Source organism: Triturus cristatus, chromosome 6 (assembly GCF_964204655.1).
Source record: "Triturus cristatus chromosome 6, aTriCri1.1, whole genome shotgun sequence".
Taxonomy (NCBI): domain Eukaryota; kingdom Metazoa; phylum Chordata; class Amphibia; order Caudata; family Salamandridae; genus Triturus; species Triturus cristatus.
In genome coordinates this window covers 661816485-661834588 of record NC_140589.1, presented here as the reverse complement: position 1 = coordinate 661834588, position 18104 = coordinate 661816485, and positions in this window count along the sequence as shown.

Genomic DNA, 18104 nt, shown 5'->3' with positions numbered 1-18104 from the left:
CCAAGTCCCCCAGGAACAACAAATGGCCTTCCAACGCCGTGTGCTTGAGGGCCAGAGGGAAACGGCTGAGCAGGTGCGGGTGGGGTTCGAACTAATGGCTGCCAAACTGGACGACATCCTTGGGTGTCTATGTCCGCCCCATGGTCTCCAACGAGCCCTGACTGACATCACTGGAGTCATGACATGGAGAGTAGAACAGCTGTCCGCTCAGAGTGGCTCCAGCGATACCAGCCGTGAGCTGGCACACATGCGGAGGCTCATGGAGGACATGGTGCGTATGGAGGCTGAATGTATGGCAGCCACCGCTGCACATCATCGAAATGTAGCTGGGAATTATCATGCCCTGCAGACCTCCTACATGGCATTGCCGCCACAAGGCATGGCATTGATGAATGCTGCTTCCCCCACATCCATATTCCCTCAACCTGGTGTGTCAGTGTCTCACAGTGCGGCAGACGTATCCACTCAGGCCCCTGATGTGTCAGTGGCACACAGTGCCGCAGCCGGTACTGCAACACCCACAGGGAGGGCAGGGCACAAATCTAGGGATGAGGACATGGATGGGTTTTTGATCAGGAGGCACTAGCATTAATTTCTGCCACCTGGCCTGTTTCTGCTTGGTGCCGCACATGGCCTCATGACCTTCCACTGCCCACAAACACACTCCGATGCACTCACCTTGGACAGCGACATGGACTGCCACATCCTGTTCGACGACCAATGACATGGCGGACAGACTGCGAACTGTACCCTTCCACTTCCGCAGTACATGTCATTCCTGGATGGACTCTGGCTGGCCCTCCACGGGCCCATATTGTGTAGTGTGCTTGGCATTGCCCTGTACCACTCCAGCTGCATAGAAGAAATTGAGGAGGGGAGCTACCCCAGTGTGTAAACACAGCGGGACGGGGGTTAAATGGTGAGGAATTTTACAAGATGTCCCTATTTGAACAAAATGAATTGCTTATAGGCAGGGTATTGAGACACAGTTATTCAGGTATATGCAAAACACTATATCTTATATAAAAAAGCACTTCAAAAAAACTCTATGTGAGGCAACATATATTAAAAATATCATTTATTTTAGTCCATATGTTAAAAAATAGGCAAATGCCTATGGCTCCCTAAAGCGGGTTACAATCTATAATCCTTTTAAAAAAACAGATAAATCAATGCATATTAAAACAGAAAGGTTTAAAAGTCGACGCAGCGTTTCGGTGATTGTGTACAATATTTCACCTTCTTCAGGACTTAACAAACTGTTTATTTCATCTAGGACAAAAAAGAAAATTATCCAATTTTAACATTTATAAATAAAAAAGTGCAGATTAACAAAATAAAATGACAGTGTTGCTTAATTGTCTCACAGTAACCTCTGTCCTATAGCATTTGACAAAAACTACCAGGTTGATCATTTAAGGTAGGATTGTTGGTGTCTGTTACTATAGACACTAGATTTTCTATCTCACAAGTTTCTTGTAAATTGTAATAAAAACAAAATCAAAACTGCATACCTTATTTTAAATTTAAGGCTGTATGGAGTAGTGGAGGATGACCTTCCAGTTGTAAATTTCTGCCAGGTTATATAATTTTCCTGTTTTATAGATAAAAATCACTTTTAGATGGGGCTAACCCTATGGGTCATATGGCCTTATTGATTATGGACAAAGGTTCGCATACCTGATTAGAATATCAAGTGATCTTGTTGTTTGTACCACGAGAAGCCACCAAATCTGAATATTGTTTCTTTTCTATTCCAGGACTGCTATAATAGTCATCAATTCTTGTGGTCTCTATTGGGGGTTGAGTAAACACCTTTATTAGTTCAACCAATCACTAACAGTATGTTCCTTATTTTGGACTCGTACTAAAACCTCTCACCTTAATTCCGAGAACAAATCAGATTGGATAATTTCTGATTTGTCAGTTCTTAGGGGCAATTCCTTTGCGTTAGGTGGAAGAAAAATCAATTTATCTTCAGTCTCATAGACCGCCTAAATGTATAAAATGAGTGTCAGATATTTGCTGGAATAACGTAAATTCAACACTATTTTGAACATTATAAAGAAATAATCAGTATATTTAACTTTAAACACATCGTTACTGGCGGTAATTGATGGTATAAATTGCCTAAATGTCTTGTTATTAAAAAGATGCAGTCACAACTATTTTTTTGTGTCTTTTCTATCCTTGCATTGCCAAGTTAAATTAATTATCCACGAAGCTCTATTTATATGGAGCAAACAGCAACAACTAAGTTAGAACAATTATTTGATTATTCGTATAAGTTAAAAAAGTGAAACAATGCTGGCTATCCTTGAACGCTTTCTGTGCGCTGAATCTTTTAGGCAAACTACAGTATTAGGGGGTTTATTACTGCTCACCTCGTCGCATTAGTTCGGCCTCCCTGCTCTCGTGGTACGTCCAAATCCGGGATTCCGAAATAATTTCAATTCCACTTTATTTTAAACGCGTTAAACCGGATGCGTTCCTAACGTCATTTCCGGGCAGATCAGCTGTTGATGCTCAGTCTGTATGTCTATCTTTCTTTTCAGTGACTACGGCGGCCATTTTATAATGGGCAAAGTTCAATGCTAATGTTCGTATGCAATTCGATAGCTCGGCATGGGCGATTAAGTTCTAAAGATTCCTATGTTACATATTAATTAAGACTTTGTTTTATTAGTCATGTCTTAATTAGATTTTGTGTATAGCGATGTACCGTGTTACAATGTAACAACAGTATATGCCTCATGGTCGCAGCACCTTTTTATCAGTCTATAATACACAAATTAACTAATTGGACAAGGTTACATTTTATTTATTTATTCATGTGCTCGAGTCTGCGATAGTGTTGAATAATGATGGAAAACGAGCGGCCATATTGGAGTGCCCTAATTAAAGTACACCTAATGCTATATTCTAGTTTGTCAAAACACTATTTTCTCCCAATTCCAGGGAGGAGGGACATCCCTCTGATTAAGTTTAAACCTAAATAGCTAAAAGGTTAAAAATTTCTTCAGCTCATCAAGGAACAACTTGTTCATATGTTCTTTGGCTACAGATAGATACAGAGGAAATGGGAACAAAGGGAAGGGAAGAAATATTTCACAGTAATCTCTCCCAATCCTCCCTATTATTAAGGCCATTTTTGTGCGTATCAAACCGTGACATAAAATATTGTTCGCGTTTTTTTCTTTTTAGGGCTACATCGCCCCCTCGAGTGTCACAGAGCACAGTTTCAATGCCACACCATTGCAGATCTTCTATTGAATGGTTGGCCTCCAACCAGTGTTCCACTAGTGGAGCTGTCAATCTTTTAGTTCTGATTGCAGACTTATGCTCAGTAATTCTTGTTCTAATTTCACGGGAAGTTTCACCAATGTATGCCTTCTTGCAAGGACAAAATATCATATAGATAATATTACGGGTTCTGCAATTTATCAAGCTTTTCATGTGGTGCTTATAACCGTTATGGGTTATGCAGCTACCACTCTTGATGTTGCCACAACTCTTGCATGAGTTGCATGGGAAAGTACCAACAGGGAATGGACTGTTGTTGATGGTACTTTGTTTGGATATTCTATTCTCTCTGTACGTATGTACTAATTTATTCCGAATAGTACAGTTTCTTCGGAAGGAGAACATAGGTTTAGTGACATTGGTATCATTTCTGTCTCTGAGTAGCGGCCAATTCCTATTGATAATATTTTTAACTTTGTTACTGATGCTGCTGAAGTTTGTTACGAAAATTAAAGGTAGATTCTGAGAATCTATATTTTTGTTCTCTTTTTCTATGAATAACGAATCTCGATTAAAATATTTTGCTCTTTTATAAGCTTTACGTATTAGACTTCTGGGATATCCTCTATCTTTCAATTTTTGCGATAGTACATCCGAATGTCTGTTAAAATCATTGATATCAGTGCAATTACGGCGTATTCTTAAAAATTGGCCGAATGGGATATTATCCCTTTGACACATGGGATGGTTGCTTTGATAGTGTAACATAGTGTTACGATCTGTTTGTTTAGTAAAGAGCTCAACCTTTAGTTTACCATCCAGATGTTTAATTGTAATGTCTAAAAAGTTGCACTGTGTCCTATCAATTGTTGATGTGAAGTTTAAATTGTCATCACCTAAGTTTAACCAAATGATAAAATCGTTTAAAGACTCGATGGCACCGCTCCATATAAAGAAAACATCGTCAATGTATCGTGACCAATAGGAGATGTTTTCATAGAACGGTGCCACTGGGTTAAAAATGTGTTTCTCTTCGAAATTGGCTACATATAAACAGGCCAGACTGGGAGCACAGGTGGCCCCCATGCTGGTACCTTTAATCTGTTTATATAGTTCTGTACCAAATAGGAAAATATTATTTTTCAAGATGACTTCCACACAGTCAATGATAAACGATGAATGTGTTGATAGATCACCGTTTCTCTCTTGTAACAAACCCTCAAGCATTTGTACTGTGTCATTTTGGGGTATGTTTGTATAGAGGGCTTCTATGTCAAGCGTTACCAACCATTGCTTATCTGGGTGGTATGCAATACCTTCAATTTTATTAATGATAGAAGTTATGTCCTTAATATAGGCCCTCTGTTTCACTACTAATGGCTGAAGGAATTTGTCTACATATTTACTGAGAGGTTCCGTTAGGGAGTCAATGCTAGATACAATTGGTCTCATGGGGGGGTTTTTTTGGTCCTTATGAATTTTGGGTAAACCATACAATGCAGGTATTTTAGGGTTAGGATTTCTGAGGAAATTGTATTCTTCGGAACAGATGACCTCATCTTCTTTAGCGAAGTCTAAGAGTCTGCCTATTTTTTCCATTAGTGTCTTCCATTCTGTTTTGTTGGATTTCTCATAGTGAAGTGGGTTGTTAAGCATATTAAGCATCTTATTATTATAATCTATAGTATCCATTACTACAATGCTCCCACCTTTATCACCAGGTTTTATGGTTAAGTCCTGGCGGTGTTCCAAATTTGTTAAGGCTATACGTTCATTTTTGTTGAGATTGTTTTGCCACCATATCTTTTTTGTAAGCAGAGCTTCAATATTATTCTCTACAGCTTTCTCGAATAGATCCACTTTTTTATTCACCTGATTAAGAGACGGGGTCCAATGGGACTTAGATTTGAGACCTGATTTGTTGTCTACAGCAGTTCGATTGTCCTCCTTGTCTTTAAAAAATTCATTTAATCTAATCTTTCTAAAAAAGTTTTGTAGATCTCTTTCTAAAGCATACTTATCTACAGGTGTACAGATGGCATAGCCTAATCCTTTTTCTAATAAAGAGATCTCGTGTTCACTAAGGGTTGCACTAGACAGGTTAATAATAGGGGCTTTTTTAAGACTTTCTAATCCCAATGTACCTGACTCCTGGTTCTCATGTATGGACGTCTCTGTTGGGGATTGTGTGGATATGTACTCCCCCGTCCTCGTCCCTGCCCTCGTCCTCGATTCGGACCCGCATTCTGATGACGTTGGTCCAAAAAAGACAGCGAATCTCTACTTGTGCTAGGTGCGATGTCCCCGTTTCTTTTTGAGTTGTCTAATTGCTCTCCTTCAGAGTCAGAGCTGGTATACGAGGTATCAAAAAAGGTTACTCTTTTCCTAGGGAAGTTTCTCTTCGGTTGTTGCCAGTTTGGTCTGTTATATGAGTCTTCCCTCGGTCGTTCGTAATAATCTTTTTGTAGATAAGGGTAAACATATTCTAAGTTGTATTTAAGAACATCCTTCCTTAATTTATTCGCTTTTTTGTTAAGTAAATAGTCTCTATAGCTTGACACATCATTTTCAATTTCCTCTAATTTCTTTTTGGCTTCTTCTAGAGAGTTATCTTCTTTTAATTTGTTCTCCATCGTTTCAATTTCACCCTTTTCTATAATCAATATCTCGTGTGCTGTCTCTATAATCAACAGCATCCAGTCTCGGCTGCAGCGATTGGCTATAAATGTCCAGTTCTCTATGAATTTAGCATGTTTAATAAAAATACCGGGTTCGTTTTTCACTTGTAGACCTCTAGGTATAATTCCTTTCCTACAATATTCAATGAGGAAATCTGCATGCAGTTCCGTTCTAATGGTCTTTTTCTTATTATTCCACAGGTCCCTCCATTTATCCTCATTGCCATTGTTTGTGCTTATTGTCGAGAATTCTTTTGAGGTACCATTAATGATTTTGTTAAATTGCTCTTCTGAAAAGCCATATGTTCTTAGAGCATCCATAATTTATTTGTAGTTGGGCTAGATTTGCCTTGTGTCAGTATTGACAAATTAAAAACGAAACTCCCCAGCTTACTAGCTGTGCAATGTAGAGAAGAAATTGAGGAGGGGAGCTACCCCAGTGTGTAAACACAGCGGGACGGGGGTTAAATGGTGAGGAATTTTACAAGATGTCCCTATTTGAACAAAATGAATTGCTTATAGGCAGGGTATTGAGACACAGTTATTCAGGTATATGCAAAACACTATATCTTATATAAAAAAGCACTTCAAAAAAACTCTATGTGAGGCAACATATATTAAAAATATCATTTATTTTAGTCCATATGTTAAAAAATAGGCAAATGCCTATGGCTCCCTAAAGCGGGTTACAATCTATAATCCTTTTAAAAAAACAGATAAATCAATGCATATTAAAACAGAAAGGTTTAAAAGTCGACGCAGCGTTTCGGTGATTGTGTACAATATTTCACCTTCTTCAGGACTTAACAAACTGTTTATTTCATCTAGGACAAAAAAGAAAATTATCCAATTTTAACATTTATAAATAAAAAAGTGCAGATTAACAAAATAAAATGACAGTGTTGCTTAATTGTCTCACAGTAACCTCTGTCCTATAGCATTTGACAAAAACTACCAGGTTGATCATTTAAGGTAGGATTGTTGGTGTCTGTTACTATAGACACTAGATTTTCTATCTCACAAGTTTCTTGTAAATTGTAATAAAAACAAAATCAAAACTGCATACCTTATTTTAAATTTAAGGCTGTATGGAGTAGTGGAGGATGACCTTCCAGTTGTAAATTTCTGCCAGGTTATATAATTTTCCTGTTTTATAGATAAAAATCACTTTTAGATGGGGCTAACCCTATGGGTCATATGGCCTTATTGATTATGGACAAAGGTTCGCATACCTGATTAGAATATCAAGTGATCTTGTTGTTTGTACCACGAGAAGCCACCAAATCTGAATATTGTTTCTTTTCTATTCCAGGACTGCTATAATAGTCATCAATTCTTGTGGTCTCTATTGGGGGTTGAGTAAACACCTTTATTAGTTCAACCAATCACTAACAGTATGTTCCTTATTTTGGACTCGTACTAAAACCTCTCACCTTAATTCCGAGAACAAATCAGATTGGATAATTTCTGATTTGTCAGTTCTTAGGGGCAATTCCTTTGCGTTAGGTGGAAGAAAAATCAATTTATCTTCAGTCTCATAGACCGCCTAAATGTATAAAATGAGTGTCAGATATTTGCTGGAATAACGTAAATTCAACACTATTTTGAACATTATAAAGAAATAATCAGTATATTTAACTTTAAACACATCGTTACTGGCGGTAATTGATGGTATAAATTGCCTAAATGTCTTGTTATTAAAAAGATGCAGTCACAACTATTTTTTTGTGTCTTTTCTATCCTTGCATTGCCAAGTTAAATTAATTATCCACGAAGCTCTATTTATATGGAGCAAACAGCAACAACTAAGTTAGAACAATTATTTGATTATTCGTATAAGTTAAAAAAGTGAAACAATGCTGGCTATCCTTGAACGCTTTCTGTGCGCTGAATCTTTTAGGCAAACTACAGTATTAGGGGGTTTATTACTGCTCACCTCGTCGCATTAGTTCGGCCTCCCTGCTCTCGTGGTACGTCCAAATCCGGGATTCCGAAATAATTTCAATTCCACTTTATTTTAAACGCGTTAAACCGGATGCGTTCCTAACGTCATTTCCGGGCAGATCAGCTGTTGATGCTCAGTCTGTATGTCTATCTTTCTTTTCAGTGACTACGGCGGCCATTTTATAATGGGCAAATTCCAGCAAATATCTGACACTCATTTTATACATTTAGGCGGTCTATGAGACTGAAGATAAATTGATTTTTCTTCCACCTAACGCAAAGGAATTGCCCCTAAGAACTGACAAATCAGAAATTATCCAATCTGATTTGTTCTCGGAATTAAGGTGAGAGGTTTTAGTACGAGTCCAAAATAAGGAACATACTGTTAGTGATTGGTTGAACTAATAAAGGTGTTTACTCAACCCCCAATAGAGACCACAAGAATTGATGACTATTATAGCAGTCCTGGAATAGAAAAGAAACAATATTCAGATTTGGTGGCTTCTCGTGGTACAAACAACAAGATCACTTGATATTCTAATCAGGTATGCGAACCTTTGTCCATAATCAATAAGGCCATATGACCCATAGGGTTAGCCCCATCTAAAAGTGATTTTTATCTATAAAACAGGAAAATTATATAACCTGGCAGAAATTTACAACTGGAAGGTCATCCTCCACTACTCCATACAGCCTTAAATTTAAAATAAGGTATGCAGTTTTGATTTTGTTTTTATTACAATTTACAAGAAACTTGTGAGATAGAAAATCTAGTGTCTATAGTAACAGACACCAACAATCCTACCTTAAATGATCAACCTGGTAGTTTTTGTCAAATGCTATAGGACAGAGGTTACTGTGAAACAATTAAGCAACACTGTCATTTTATTTTGTTAATCTGCACTTTTTTATTTATAAATGTTAAAATTGGATAATTTTCTTTTTTGTCCTAGATGAAATAAACAGTTTGTTAAGTCCTGAAGAAGGTGAAATATTGTACACAATCACCGAAACGCTGCGTCGACTTTTAAACCTTTCTGTTTTAATATGCATTGATTTATCTGTTTTTTTAAAAGGATTATAGATTGTAACCCGCTTTAGGGAGCCATAGGCATTTGCCTATTTTTTAACATATGGACTAAAATAAATGATATTTTTAATATATGTTGCCTCACATAGAGTTTTTTTGAAGTGCTTTTTTATATAAGATATAGTGTTTTGCATATACCTGAATAACTGTGTCTCAATACCCTGCCTATAAGCAATTCATTTTGTTCAAATAGGGACATCTTGTAAAATTCCTCACCACTCCAGCTGCATAACTGCATTGGTTGTGTAAATAAACATCCACTGACGCACTGCTGTGTCATGTCTTTCATCATTCATGTATGAATGTGTGGATGAACGTAGAAACAGTGATTTCCCTTGCATCAATGATTCTCATCCTGTGGGATGCCAGTCAGAGGTAGCCACATTGCATATTGTGTATCGGGTCCCGTGAACACTACAAAAGCGACACACGCATCAGTCACTTACTTGTCCGGACATGGACTGGACCACGCCCCAAGCCCTCAAGTCATTGTGGCTAGCCCTGTGCTGGTCCGGCATACGGCAGGCCAGACCACTCCGATGACACACCGAGGGGGGGCCATCATTGCTACCCGTTGCATGCGCACTCGCTGGTGGTGTGCATGCCACTGGTCTAGTCGTCAGCATGTCACAGCCACTCCCTGAGGGCAGGTTTGCACACACACCACACCCATCCAGCACAGATGTCACTGGCCATGTGACTCTGCCAACATAAGGGACTGACGACGTCACATTCCCCTCTTCCATTCATAAAGGGCCCATGAGTTGTTGCATACAGGGTTGGTGGCATCCGCCATGTGGCACTGACTGGGCTTGCACAGGGTTAGCGCACCCAAGGCCTTGCGGCCGGCACAGGCCTGCCACCACATGGTGTTGACTGGGGTTGCACAGGGTTAGTGGCACTCGGAGCATTGCGGCCGGCACAGGCACCCCGCCACGGGACAGTGACTTTGGGTGCACTGAGTCAGTGGCACCTTAAGCTGCTGAGCGGGTGTGCAGCGGTCTAGACAGCTCCTGGACCGCAGTGTAGGCTAGAGCCAGCAGGCAGCGTGGGCCTTCCGCCACGTGGCGTCACTTCCGGGATCCCAAGGTTAGTGGCACCCATTGGGCTGAGCGGGTGTGCAGCCTGCGATGGTGCTGGGTGCACTGGTATGTCCTCTGCCATGGAACAATCAAGACCCAGCACCAAACGTGAGACCTGTTGGCCTGCGGAGCGTGGCTGCATGGTGTTGAGGGTGCCATGTCGGTGGGCCCGGGCTTGTGGCTTGCAGCGGCACGTAGTGGGACCTCCCGTCTACGCGCCAGTGGCAGAAGGTGAGCAGTGAGTCCTGGATGTGCATGGGCGGGCATGCTCCGATGGGCAGCGGGAGGGGCTGGGGTGCCTCTGCCTGGGTGTGCATGGATGGGAAGACGATGTTGTCTTGTGCAGGTGTGTGTACTGTGCCAGTCATGTATCTGGACTCTGTTTCAGCTGACGGATCTGACTCAGATGTGTGACCTGGTGAACTATGATACATACCGGCGCGTGGTTGGAGACACACCGGTGGCAGCAGGTGAGCAGTGTGGCCTGGGTGCGCAGGGGTGGCACTCTCTCTCTCTCCCCCTCTCTTCTTCTCTCTCTCTCTCTTCCCCTCTCTTCTCTCTCTCCCCCTCTCTACTTCTCTCCCCCCCCTCTTCTCTCTCTCTCTCTCTCTCCCCCTCTCTTCTGCTCTCTCTCCCCCTCTCTTCTTCTCTCTCTCTATCTCTCAATTGCCCCCTCTCTTCTTCTCTCTCTCCCCCTCTCTTCTTCTCTCTCTCTCTCTCTCCCCCTCTCTTCCTCTCTGTCCCCTTCGCTCTCTCTCTGTCCTTTGATGTGTGGAGGACACACCTTCTCATCATGTTTTTTGTCTTGCAGGCTGGGACCTATGAAGTGTCCCGAGGGAAGCGGCCATGGATCTTCATTTCATTTCAGTGTTCATTTTAATAAAGTTTCATATGTTGCTTTGAAAGTGAATGTGTGCTGCCCATTTCTGTGTCGACACATGCATGTCACCAGTTGTGATTGTGCGACGTCAGGCAGATTATTTTGTGCATGTTTAGGTGTAGCTGATGTGGCATGTCCTTGGTCGGGGGTGCCAGGGAGGGGTGGTCCTGGGGGTGGTGTCGGTGGGTGTTGTGGCCCTCTTGGGTGTCCGGGCCGCATGATGGGTGGCTCCATGGCATCTGTTGCCCTTCCGATGTGGCCCTGGGCTGTGCTCCCTTTTGTTGTGCAGGCTGCCATCCGACTTTACACTAGGTCAGAGCAAGTGTAGATTTCCTGGTGCTAACGCGCCTTATCGCCTGTTTTGTGTTTTTATCGCAGTTCTGTCTGGTCGTTGTGAATGTTGAGGTGTGATGTCGTCGCGGCTTTTGGCACGGGAACACCCACTCTGCATCTCATTAGCAATAGTTGCGGGGGGCCGCTGTGGCGATGTGTTTTGCGGCTGCTATCGCGGGTATACTGGTGCTGTGGGCTGTTAACACCAGCTTATGAATGGGGCGATAGATTTATCGCAACTTTGGCTGCGATAAAGTGCCGTTGACTCGGCGATAGTTTCTTGTGAATATGCCCCTATGTCTTTTAAGGTGCATCAGATAATGAAAAAGCACTGGCAGATAGTGAAGGGTGACACAGTAATAGGGAAAGATCTGCCATGAATACCACCCATCACATAAAGAAAAGGCAGGACCCTGGGAGATAACCTGACCCATAGTTACTTTTCTAGACGTCGCAAACTAGAGAAGTGGCTATCTACCACTAAGGGATTTTTTAAATGCAATCATTGTAAGGCTTGTAGGATGGTGAAAATTGTTTTGGAGTATAAGTCCTCAGATGGCAAAAAAGAAGGGTGAATGGATTCTATAACTGCAATACAGATCACTGTGTGTATGTATTGTCTTGCTTATGGCCTTTAATGTATGTAGGAAATACCATCTTTCCACACAAGAAGCGCATATTAGAACATCAGTGAGCGATTAGGAATTATGACTTCAGTTATTCAGTGGCAAGACACTTTTATGATCAACATGAGAGTGATCCAGGACTACTAAACTATTTTGCAGTAGATAGAGTCCCCCTGAATGTAAGATGAGGAAACAGAGTGATGAATCTTAGGCGTTTAGAGTCCAGGTAAATCCTAGACCTTCACACTAAATTCCTTGGTGGGCTAAATAGGGATGAGTTGATGGAAATCCATTTGGGCTGACTGCAGACAGAATGATGTTTCCTCATTGTAAGGTATAAATGAATGCGCTTCCTTATAAAATGTGATTGACTGTAGGACCTGCATTTCAATTAGACTTTTCCCATGTATACCCTCCCCCACCAGATATATGCTTATTTATTGATAATTTTTATGGGTATTTATGATAAATGTGTGAATTTAGGTACAATTTGATATATATGATAAGTATTTATGTCTTTATAGTTATATTTGGAATTTTTACTGTATAGTAGAATGTATATAGTATTGGACATATTTATTTATGTATATATTCACACCTTGGTGTATTGCATGTGCCTCTAGATGATTGATTGAATATATATTTATATACTTTCATATTTATCAAGATTTATTTATATTTACTCATATTTATCAATATAGTGCTTGGAATTTTGTGGGGGTGGAAGCAAAAGTCATAATCAAGTTGTCTTTAAGGGGTATCTAGAAGATTTAACATTATCAGATGAATTGATTTGGATGGTATAACATATGAACACTTGCCAGAGATCTTGTTTTGCTTTGCTGACCTCTGATTTACTGTGTCAAAGTACCATGCACAATGAATTGCAAATAGATAAGAGCATAACATTCTGTTTTTTGCAAATAAGAAAAAAAATTATAAATAAAGAAGCAAAATTGTCAATATGCAAAAACAATATACACAAGGTAATCCAACCCCAAGTAATTGATTTGTTTTGTAGAAATCATGGTTGTCAGAAAATAGATGAAGATAGGGAAAACGAGTATGGAAATATGTTTTCTATATCCGAGATCTGGGGTTTTAAAGCTCAATTTGGCCATTGGTCAGAGTAAATTTGAGAAAGGCTGGTATGAGCCGAAACATGTCGGGATGGACATGCTACAATAAAGTATTGAAAATCGAAACCTTGTCTGTAGTACCCACTTCTTCTCTTTTGACGAAGAGATTTTCGGGGATATATATACGTGTATATATATATATATATATATATATATGAAAATCCAAACAGCTGTCTCCCACCTCCAACCGGCGAGGAAGAAGCACACGGACACCAACTCGTGCTTCACAGGTATTTTAATGTTAATCAGCACCCACACAGCACGCCATTACGCGTTTCGGCCACCAGATGGCCTTGATCACATGAAGTAACTGCTGAAACATTCGGCTTTTATAAATCAAGAGCACTCTGTAATCTCGTGATGCTTGTGTCCATGGACATGGAAAAAATACATTGGTTTCAGAATAATTCTGTTTTTTGGTGATGGAAAACATGTAACAAATACATATACATTGGCAATTGTATCAACATGGGTCTGAGATGTTATATGGTTTTACTGATCGATATGCCTGCTTCTAAATGCTCTTCTATGTTGACGATAATATTACCACCTTGTAAATGCATGTTATATTACAAGGGTTTAAAGTGCAATAATAAGTTGTGCAAATACGCAATTGTAGGTGCAAATTCTGATATCTAAAGTGCAAAAAAGTGCCATCAGGTGCAACAAGATGCAAATGTGCAAAATACGCAATGGTAGTGCAAACTGCAAACAAATGTATATTAATACATATGGTAACCATAAATGATGTCCTTAAATAATGCACAATCAGAATTCGTTACAACATTTCAACATATGTTAAAAAAGTATCTGATGATAAAACCTATATGAACGACCCAAGATTGCTGTTTAAAATCAATAGCCTATGTAAAAGATCCTAAATCCAATCTAAAAGTGAGTAAAAGCTCAATTTGGCCATTGGTCAGAGTAAATTTGAGAAAGGCTGGTATGAGCCGAAACATGTCGGGATGGACATGCTACAATAAAGTATTGAAAATCGAAACCTTGTCTGTAGTGCCCACTTCTTCTCTTTTGACGAAGAGATTTTCGGGGATATATATTAAGCCTGGGCGTTGAACTACGCTCCGTTCGCGGAGCTTGCGAAGTTTTGGTAACTTCGCGCTTCGCGTAGAGCGCGAAGTTGCAGATTGCTACGCAATCTAGCGCGTAGCGTAGTAAATTTGCTTCCTCGCGCGCTCAATATTCATTCTCGCGCGCGCGGTAATGTCTTACCTTGATTCTGCGATCGCCAACTTGCTTTTCTGTCTGTTTGCGAGCGCCACGAGATTTGTACTATGGCTGCCCAAGCCCGCGAGAGTGTGCGCCCCCGAACACGTCATTGGTGCGCGCGAACTGACTTCCGGCGGCTGTTTTGGTAAGATCGCGATCCCGAACATGGAAAAACTGCAATCTGGCAAAGAATATCTCGCGAGCTTCATAAAACCTTCTCTAAAATGATCATTTTGCTCAGAAAACTCCTCAGATTGTGATCTTGCTGTAGTCTTTGTGTAAGAAAGAGTCCTTTAATTTTTTTAACACTTTTTTTTCAAGAGGAAGGAAGTGCCCCTGACACTACAACTTCCTGTTCCTGTCCAGCAGGCTCCTCCCACGTGCTTTGTGCATGTGTTGTTCACTTTCATTTGGATTTGGAGCTGGAAGGATCACTTTTTGTGTCTGTCTGCTGCATCACACCATTTTTTTGGATTTATTTGAGGAATTTTTGATTTGAGATTTAATTTACGACAAGTAAGTTGGAGAATTGGTGTTTTTGTTTCATTGGGGCTTGTTTGTACCTACATTTTTCTGGGATTTTTATTGTTTTTAAAAATTATTGTTGTGGTGGGTGGCCTGTACTACTTTCAATATGGGCCTAGTTGTTTTTCTCTGCAATTTCAGCCAGTAGGGTACCCATGGGTCCATGTTTTGTGGTGTCTGTAGAATTTCTACATCATGTAGGGCATGGATGGCATAGGATTGAAATGCTAAACGTGGCTGTGGTGTATTTCACTGTTGGTGTGTGTGTGTGATTTACCTTTGTTGGATGTGTGTGCTTGTGGCCTAGTAGTCTTCCACTAGGCCCAGAGGTAGTCAGCCTCCAAGCTGTGGTGCGTGATTTTAAATGTACAGTTGGTGTTGTCTGGTGATTTTCCTTTACTCCATGGATGGCTTTGGATTTTGTTGCAAAAGGTGTGTTTGGGGTGCAATAGCATTTTTTGGGTGTGTGCTAAACAAATTGGGCTATTTTGGCCTGCATTTAAGGCAAGGGATTCAGCTCGCGAACTTTCGGTAACTCTGCACAGCGCGACAACGCGGACTTACAGTTTTCGTCATTTTTGCGCTCGCAATATGCGTGTTCGCGCACGCGAGAAAGCCTTTTTGTACAGTTCGCGATCCCGAACACGCAGCTTTTGCAATCTGGCAAACAATATCTCGCGAGCAACATAGACCCTTCTCGAAAACGCTTTTTTGTGCATTTCTGCACAAAAAACTCCTCTGGCTGTCATTGAGCTGTAGGTTTGGAGCAGGGAGAAGCTGTTATTTGTCTGGAAAACATTTTTATGAGAGGGATTAAGTTCCACAGACACTACAACTTCCTCTTCCTGTCCTTTCCAATCACTTTTTGTGTGTTATTGTGGTGGGGGGGCTGAGCATGTGTGTGGCGGCCATTTTAGGAAGGCATGCATTGTGCCTTTGCCATAGGCGTCCATTGACTGTCTCCCATTTCTTGTGGTTGTTGTGGGTGTGTGGCGGCCATTTTGTGAAGCCATCCAAGCAGTGTGCTTGCTTTTGCCATCCGGTTCCAAGCTTGTGGCCTAGTAGTCTTCCACTAGGCCCAGAGGTAGTCAGCCTCCAAGCTGTGGTGCGTGATTTTAAATGTACAGTTGGTGTTGTCTGGTGATTTTCCTTTACTCCATGGATGGCTTTGGATTTTGTTGCAAAAGGTGTGTTTGGGGTGCAATAGCATTTTTTGGGTGTGTGCTAAACAAATTGGGCTATTTTGGCCTGCATTTAAGGCAAGGGATTCAGCTCGCGAACTTTCGGTAACTCTGCACAGCGCGACAACGCGGACTTACAGTTTTCGTCATTTTTGCGCTCGCAATATGCGTGTTCGCGCACGCGAGAAAGCCTTTTTGTACAGTTCGCGATCCCGAACACGCAGCTTTTGCAATCTGGCAAACAATATCTCGCGAGCAACATAGACCCTTCTCGAAAACGCTTTTTTGTGCATTTCTGCACAAAAAACTCCTCAGGCTGTCATTGAGCTGTAGGTTTGGAGCAGGGAGAAGCTGTTATTTGTCTGGAAAACATTTTTATGAGAGGGATTAAGTTCCACAGACACTACAACTTCCTCTTCCTGTCCTTTCCAATCACTTTTTGTGTGTTATTGTGGTGGGGGGGCTGAGCATGTGTGTGGCGGCCATTTTAGGAAGGCATGCATTGTGCCTTTGCCATAGGCGTCCATTGACTGTCTCCCATTTCTTGTGGTTGTTGTGGGTGTGTGGCGGCCATTTTGTGAAGCCATCCAAGCAGTGTGCTTGCTTTTGCCATCCGGTTCCAAGCTTGTGGCCTAGTAGTCTTCCACTAGGCCCAGAGGTAGTCAGCCTCCAAGCTGTGGTGCGTGATTTTAAATGTACAGTTGGTGTTGTCTGGTGATTTTCCTTTACTCCATGGATGGCTTTGGATTTTGTTGCAAAAGGTGTGTTTGGGGTGCAATAGCATTTTTTGGGTGTGTGCTAAACAAATTGGGCTATTTTGGCCTGCATTTAAGGCAAGGGATTCAGCTCGCGAACTTTCGGTAACTCTGCACAGCGCGACAACGCGGACTTACAGTTTTCGTCATTTTTGCGCTCGCAATATGCGTGTTCGCGCACGCGAGAAAGCCTTTTTGTACAGTTCGCGATCCCGAACACGCAGCTTTTGCAATCTGGCAAACAATATCTCGCGAGCAACATAGACCCTTCTCGAAAACGCTTTTTTGTGCATTTCTGCACAAAAAACTCCTCTGGCTGTCATTGAGCTGTAGGTTTGGAGCAGGGAGAAGCTGTTATTTGTCTGGAAAACATTTTTATGAGAGGGATTAAGTTCCACAGACACTACAACTTCCTCTTCCTGTCCTTTCCAATCACTTTTTGTGTGTTATTGTGGTGGGGGGGCTGAGCATGTGTGTGGCGGCCATTTTAGGAAGGCATGCATTGTGCCTTTGCCATAGGCGTCCATTGACTGTCTCCCATTTCTTGTGGTTGTTGTGGGTGTGTGGCGGCCATTTTGTGAAGCCATCCAAGCAGTGTGCTTGCTTTTGCCATCCGGTTCCAAGCTTGTGGCCTAGTAGTCTTCCACTAGGCCCAGAGGTAGTCAGCCTCCAAGCTGTGGTGCGTGATTTTAAATGTACAGTTGGTGTTGTCTGGTGATTTTCCTTTACTCCATGGGTGGCTTTGGATTTTGTTGCAAAAGGTGTGTTTGGGGTGCAATAGCATTTTTTGGGTGTGTGCTAAACAAATTGGGCTATTTTGGCCTGCATGTAAGGCAAGGGATTCAGCTCGCGAACGGCCATTTTAGGAAGGCATGCATTGTGCCTTTGCCATAGGCGTCCATTGACTGTCTCCCATTTCTTGTGGTTGTTGTGGGTGTGTGGCGGCCATTTTGTGAAGCCATCCAAGCAGTATGCTTCCTTTTGCCATCCGGTTCCAAGCTTGTGGCCTAGTAGTCTTCCACTAGGCCCAGAGGTAGTCAGCCTCCAAACTGTGGTGCGTGATTTTAAATGTACAGTTGGTGTTGTCTGGTGATTTTCCTTTACTCCATGGATGGCTTTGGATTTTGTTGCAAAAGGTGTGTTTGGGGTGCAATAGCATTTTTTGAGTGTGTGCTAAACAAATTGGGCTATTTTGGCCTGCATTTAAGGCAAGGGATTCAGCTCGCGAACTTTCGGTAACTCTGCACAGCGCGACAACGCGGACTTACAGTTTTCGTCATTTTTGCGCTCGCAATATGCGTGTTCGCGCACGCGAGAAAGCCTTTTTGTACAGTTCGCGATCCCGAACACGCAGCTTTTGCAATCTGGCAAACAATATCTCGCGAGCAACATAGACCC